We start from the raw sequence: 7,290 nt of genomic DNA, 5'->3' as shown, positions 1-7,290 counted from the left end.
GGATCATAGTATGGCCCCTGACCTATCACATTCCTAATGATGCAGCTCACTACTTTTTTATACCTCCTTGTTCACCTTCTTTTCTGCATTTGCCTAGAAATCTCCTTCCTGCATCCATGTTCTCACACTCTTAGTATCAGTTCCTCCTTCAAATACCAAACCTCCCAGACCTCAACAAACATAGAGTCCTCATCTTTTTCCACTAATCATCTCTCTTCACCCATAGAAACATTTATTAGTCCTGATGACCTGTCCTTCTCCCTTTGTTGCACTGGTGTTCAATGCCCCAGCAGATTTCCACAGACTGAAACTAGGGTGTCCACAGCACTATCAACTGGGACTGAAGACCAGGATGAAAGAGTAAGCTTTGGTGTAAGCTGTGTTGTGTTCTTGAGTCTGCTAGTGTAACCAGTAGGATAGAAGATGAGATGAGGGGTGCCTAGTGAGCAAAGAAAGGGTCAATGAATATGAGACATTACTGGGTTTATTTATTTATTTTTTTTGACATCTGTACTCTTAGAACTTTATTATGTGGAGTTTGGGCTAAAAAGAAATGAAACTTCTCAAACAGTCACCCAATTGGTGTGGGACAGTAGGAACAAAGCCTGTGTTCCTCTTGGGTTGGAGGGGGTTTTTCTTTAGGGAGGGTGGGGGTGTAGTTGGCCTTATTTTGTGGGCATGGGCCAAGTATAGGAGTGGGGACAGAGACAGTTCAGAAACTATTATGGGCTAAGGCCCTGATGGTAAAAAAAAAATAAAAATTAAGTTCTTGGAGGGTGGGGCCTCGCCTTCACAGACACGAGGCCCATGTCCGATTTCACCTTAGGGAGGGGATAGGACACTTCTGCTGTCATCCGGCCAGAGTGAACTCGCCAACAGGCTGGGGGAAGAGATGCAATGGGACAAATGACAGAATGGTGGCTTTGAAAAAAAAAAGTTACAGCAAAACCAACACAGGGAATGAAAACTCAATGGCATGGGGGAGGGGGGGGGGTGGAAGGGGGAAGACAAAAACAAAGACAAAAAAACTTGATTCTTCATGTGTACCAGCCCTTCCAAACCCGAACTGCCGTGGCTGAGGGCCCCATCCCTTTCCCCCTTCTCCCACTCCCCTCCCATGCCCCTGTCAGAGCAAGTGAGACAGAGTGGAAGCCCAGAGAGTTGGGGTCAAAGGAGAGGCACGGGGGAAGGGGAGGATCCTCTTTCCCGACGGAGAGCACACAGAGCTGCAGGCTGTGTACACCACAAGTGTGTAGGCTTCTATGACATTTACAAATACATACATAAATACATTACATACAACAGTGAATCAGGGGCAAGCAGAAAGATGCTCCCCTCAGAAGGACTCTTGGCTGAGACAGTTACTGTTTCTCTGCAAGTATTCTTCTAATAAAATGCCGGTCTCCAAGAATGGGTCTCTGTGTGTCGGTTCTCCTCTCAGGTCCAGTGTCTTCCCCCTCCCCCCCCAGGGGGCTCAGTTTGTCCAGTATGGAGAACTGCCATAGGTAGGTTTGGTGGCCTGAGACTTTGGCTGCAGGGTACTGGGTTGGCTACGCTGGCCAGAGCCACCCTGCCCATCCTGCTGGAGGTGGTGATGTAGCATCTGGGAATGGGGCTGCTGGTGGGCAGGCAGGATATGCAGGAACGGGGCTGGGGCATAACCCGGGGCGGCACCAGGGGTCAGTGGGCCTGTGGAAGCCAGGGCTGAGGGCAGGTTGAATGGTGGTGGGGTGCCCGCGTGGAATCCCTGTTTGTCAAACGTCTGAGTCTTGTTGTACACGGAACCAGCTATGTCAGGCACACCTGTATTACTTGAGGTCACTGACACCCCTTTCCCAGGTCCTGAACCAGCAGACTTGTTTTGTGCTGGTGATGAACCACTATAGGCTCCTTTGCTGTAATCTCCAGCTGCTGTCCCTTGGGTCAAGTCATCGTAACCTGCTGCATAGCTGTGTTGGCCATAACCGCTGGCCTGCTGAAAGGGGGCGGTGGCGGTGTTCAGATTCACACCATGCTGTTTAGCTGAAGCAGGAGGGACAAACATGGTTGGCCCATACTGGAAGGCGCTGGGTACACCGGCGTAGTAGGGGAGGCCAGTGTAGCTGTAGCCAGGAGGCAGCGTGGGGTTGAGAAAGGGCTGTTGAGCTGTGTGGTGGGTCTGAGATTGGTTCTGCTGTGGCTGAGCCAGAGTGGTGGTGGGAGCAGGGGATGCAGAATCTCCAAGGCCAAACTTAGTTACATCACCTGAGTACGGGTTATTAGCAAGGCTCCCATTTCTGCTGGTGAGGGTCGCAGGAGCAGGGAATGTAATTCCATAATAATCCATGGGAAGTCTGGATTGGAGCATCTGGAGATCATCATAACCATAAATTGGGTAGGCAGGCAGGAGTCCTCCAGGACCCACAATATACTGGTTATGTAGAAGGGTGGGACACCTTGGGGTAGGTTGGGGGGAGCTTTGCCTGAAGAAACTAAGGGCGCTGCCCTGGTGGTTGCACTTGGCATAGAGACGCTGGTGACACTCAGACCAAGGCTGTTTGTAGTGTTCATGCTGTTGGCCATGCTGACAACTGAAGAGGTGCTGCTGGTGGCAGAGGCTGAAGCAGTCGAGAAGGTGGTGGAGGCCTGAAGTGAGGCTGCATTCTCAGCACTGGCGTGTGTGTGTGATGTACTTGATGACAGTGCTGATGATGCAAAGGAAAGGTTGTTCTGATGACTGGACAATGAACTGCTTAGCTGAGCGAGGGAGCCACTGGACAAGTCACTGGACTGGGACAAGGAAGGCAATGTGACTGTGTGTGGGGCTGCTGAAGGCAGAAGCGTAGTACCGGAAGCTGTGCTTGGCAGAGAGCCCAGAGTCGGGAGAGAGGGAGAGGTTTCTGTTGTCTTCGGTGCTGTAACAGATGAAGTAGTGTCTAGAGTTTGCTGAGTTCGAACACCACCATGTCCATTTGTGACAGCAATAGAAGCTGTTTCAGATGGAGCCATGGAGCTTTGGTATGCTATCCTGCTATGCACAGAATTCTGCTCGTAGGAGGAAGATGTTGTTACGGGACTAGTGCTCTGAGATGAGTTGGTCAAACTGGAAGAGGTGATGATGGAGGTTGTATAGGTCGACTCCTGTACTGTATTGGATATTGGCAAAGAGGTATTCAAAGGATCACTTACAGGTTTTGGATATAAGCTGATTTGGGCCTGATTACTATTTTCACTACTCAATGCTGATCCAAATTCAGGGAGAGAAGCTTCCGATCCAAATTCCAGAGCTCCAAACTGAACATTTAACCCTGGAACATCTGCTGATCCCGGCATTTCCACTGCAGATGCAGGGATCTTGGAAGATGGTGGTACTCTCCGTTTTGGGGGTTTGATCTGTTTTGGCTGAGTTTGCTGGGCAGACACTGCTTGGTTTTCTGCAGACATGCTGGGTAGCTGTAGCATTTTGTTCAGAGCGGTGGCATTTTCTCTGGAGTTTTCTCGGAGTTTTACCTGGGATGAGAAGTTCTCCATCCCAGGAGGAGGAACAGGGATGGGCTGGGTCTGGTGCTGTTGTCGTTGGCTCAACTGGCTCAGAACTGGGGATGGCTCAGGCTGAGATTTGAAGTCAAACTGATTCATTATAGAGGACTGGGGAACTGGGGGTTTAAGATCCCAAGTTGAAGTGGTGGTAGGAGGACTACTGCTGTTTTGTTGTGAACTCTGCTTGCTGAACTGGCCCAAACTTGGAGATTTCAATTGGTCTAAGATCTGGGAACCAGTGGGGTTTGCCATCTTTGAGGACCCAAGCTCTCCAAACCCAGAACCAAGAACTGAAGACAGACTCTGTGGAGAATAAGAGTTGACAGTACTCGAGTTGCTAGTTCCTGATGCCATCTGAGTGTTGTGTTGAGAATTTGTGAAGACCAGGGCTTGGCCAAAGCCCTGCTGTTGAGGAGGTTCAAATGAGTTGACTTCTGGGACTTGGGAGGAAGTAGAAGGCTTCTGGAGCAAGGCTACCAAGTCAATGCTTTGTCCAAGGGTGACATGATTTTCAGCTGGAACAGAAGAAGCAGTGAATACCTTCGTCTCAGAAAGATCTTCATTCCAGTCTTCTGTTGTCCACTCTTCCATAGAGTTCTTCCATGCCCCTGCAGTTCCATCATCTGTATCATTCTGGCCAGCTTCCCAAACTTCTGGTTTTGTTCCAAAGCCATCAGTGGTTGAAGAATCTGTATAGTCTGCAGGGTTAAATGTCCCCATACCTTGGGATGAGAAACGCCCTGCCCCTCTCCCTCTACCTCGTCCAAATCCTCTAATGCGGCCACGCTTGCCACGATCTGAAGGCCTGTCCCCTGGACTGCAGTCAACTCCATTCTCTTCACCTCTAAAATCTCTGGCACGACTGCCACCTCTTCCTCGCCGGTTGTTGCTTCCACGTACACGACTTGTCTCTTTATCATTTCTCTTTTCTCTATTCTCTTTGTTTTCTGAACTCTCTTTTCCAATACTCTTCTTTTTACCACCTACAGTCTCCCATGAAGTCGTGTCTGAATTCCCTTCCAGAAATATGTTGATGGCTCTGTTCACATCACCATTGCAATCATGCAGGGCCACTATGGATTCATCCTGGTTTTTCCCTGTTACTTCCATAAGCTGTTTAACTTTGTCTTCAAAGTCTGCATCATTCTTATCATAGATCATTTGAGCGAGGCGAATCTGTTCAGCTGTTGCCTGTACTACTTGTTTCTGTGGCTGTGTCATCTGCATGGTTGAAATCTGAGCTTTGTCCCGAGTGCCCCGGGAACGTTCACTGCCCACTGAAGTCATCATATACAGTATATACAAAACAACGTATGTACAAAATAGAAAATCGCTGCTGCTCCCGCCGCGCCCCGGACCAGCCGCCGCCGCTCGTTACCTGCCCCTGGGTTTATTTTTTTAAACTGTCTTTTATATTTTTGTCTCTACACCATAGAGACAACTGAATTTATTTTATCTTTGGTGCATGATTTTTGTTTTGTTAAAATTTGAGAAGTCATGGGGTGTTTGTTCACATGACTAGGGAGTAGGGGAGGAAGCTATTTCCCGGAATATAGCATAGTCTGTTCAAAGGCACTATGAAAGATGTCCTCTCTTGGGAAATGGAAGTAGACCAGTTTGGGTGGCAGGCGGAGTGTACAAGTAATGTGACATCACTCTTGGAAGACAGGTAGAAGCCAGATTGCTGAAGATCTTTAAATATAAAATTCATGAGTTCTTTTTCAATAAGAGAAGCAAAAGATTACCATAAAAACATTTTTGTTGATCTTTTTATTGAGTGTCTCTCTCTTTCTCTCTCTGTCTCTGTCTCTGTCTCTCTCTGTCTCTCTGTCTCTGTCTCTCTGTCTCTCTGTTTCTCTCTCTGTCTCTCTCTCTCTGTCTCTGTCTCTCTGTCTCTGTCTCTCTCTCTCTCTCTCTCTCTCTCTCTCTCTCTCTCTCTCTCTCCAGAACATTCAGATTCAATTATGTAGTAAAATATTACTGTACTATATATATACGTATATGTATGTACATTCCCTTACACACACATAATGCATATACCTACTATCAAAAATGAAATTGACTTTTTAAAAATACATGAATTAAATTCAAAACATATTTTGAACCAAGATGCACCTGTCCAGCTATCTGATAATTAACTTCATTGCTGCACTGCAAGCATTTCTGTGTCTTGCTGAAGTGAAGAAAACAAGGGAAATAATGAGAGGAGATTGAGGTTAGAGGTTAGTTGAATGAATGATTGCCTTTCTTCTACTTCTATGCTAATTGATTATCCCCTGGGGAATAGTGTCTTTTGAATGTAGAACATATGAGAAAACCTGGAAAACGGAAGTTTTAACTCAGTCTTGTATAGATGCAAACTCAGTTCTAAGGACCAAGTGTTGAGTGGAGCTTTGTGGGGTGTTTGTGTTTGCTAATTAGCATTTTTACAAATATTTTATTTTTTACTGCATATCTAAATATCTTGTGGTTGATAAAATCAGGTTCGAAGTGTTTATTTCTGTTCAATAACTAGAATTTCCAACAAAACTTCAATAAGGAGAGCATCAGTTTTCTTTTATAGTTCCCGATTGACTAGTGGGTAAAATACATTGTTTAAGGTCGTATAAAGTCCTTTGCTATCTGAACCTAGCTTATCCTTTCACAATGATTTCTCATTAATCCCTGGTAGATCTTCTGTCCAAATAGACCTGTTTGGTGTTCCCAACATAGGACATTATGTTTCACACTTTGTGCTTTGCATTTACCATCACAAATGTTTGGAATACTCTTTTTCCTCTCCATAGTCTTGAGGAAATCCTATTGCCCTTCAAGGGTCAGCTCAGGTGCCCCTTACTTTGAGAATCCTTTTCTGACTTACCTTGTCATTCATGTACCTGCCTAATGCTTACTGAGTGTACATTTTTACTTTTGCCTTGTAAATACTATCTCTTGAGCTGGTATTCAGTGAAGGGCAAGAATTACTTCAACTTTGTCTTTGTATCCAGCAAGCCCGATACCTGGCACATAAAAAACACTTAATAAAGTGTTATGTAATTAAATAGAAAGGAAATGAATGGAATATTCATGTCTATCCCTTCCCAAGGTAAAAATTGAAGAAAAGATTTCACTGTCCCATAGAGCTTAAACAAATCAAAGAGTTATTTTCCTCTAACTAGCTTTTTGTTTTAATTTTTTGACATTATTTTTGTTAATTCTACTGAGACAGGCTAAAATGCAATGATTGTGTGAAATAACACTAAATTCAGCCATCAGACAGACACAAAAGATATGTTACAAACAATTTATGAAACATAAGTAGGGGGCATATATCAGTGTGTCCTACATGGCAGTATTATTTCATTTTTTGTATATAATTAAGTTACCAGAATGTGTATGCAAACATGTAATCATTGCACATATACATATACATGAAATGTGTAGTCTGAAAAGATATATACTACATGTAATAATTGCATATGCATACATGTATACATATATGTATGTATATGCAAATGTATGTATGAGAGAGAATTACCTTTTTTCTACTTTCTTAGTTTCATTCCACTGTTTTTGGAGGTTTTTCCTTTTTTTCAACCACTTGGTATTCTCTTCTCTCTCTGACTTTCATTTATCTGGTAATTTGCATGTGGACTACAGACAGCAACTGTCATTAATAGTCACAGGTCCTTTCAAACTGGTCTTCCTATACTGATGAAGTTCTAAAAGATAGAATTTTTTCTGGTATAAATTTAAATCCATTGGCAAAATGATGCTCTCATTTTGTGAGTT

At 44.7% G+C, this 7,290-nt stretch overlaps 1 pseudogene; it reads right to left on the bottom strand.

The window, feature by feature from the left end:
• Nucleotides 1–483: 483 nt before the first annotated feature.
• On the bottom strand, nucleotides 484–4,897 carry LOC140501413 (ubiquitin-associated protein 2 pseudogene; annotated as a pseudogene).
• Nucleotides 4,898–7,290: the final 2,393 nt, after the last annotated feature.

Source organism: Notamacropus eugenii, chromosome 4, assembly GCF_028372415.1.
Source record: "Notamacropus eugenii isolate mMacEug1 chromosome 4, mMacEug1.pri_v2, whole genome shotgun sequence".
Lineage (NCBI taxonomy): Eukaryota > Metazoa > Chordata > Mammalia > Diprotodontia > Macropodidae > Notamacropus > Notamacropus eugenii.
The sequence above is the reverse complement of the archived record's forward strand: the minus strand, read 5'-3'. Positions and strand labels throughout refer to the sequence as shown.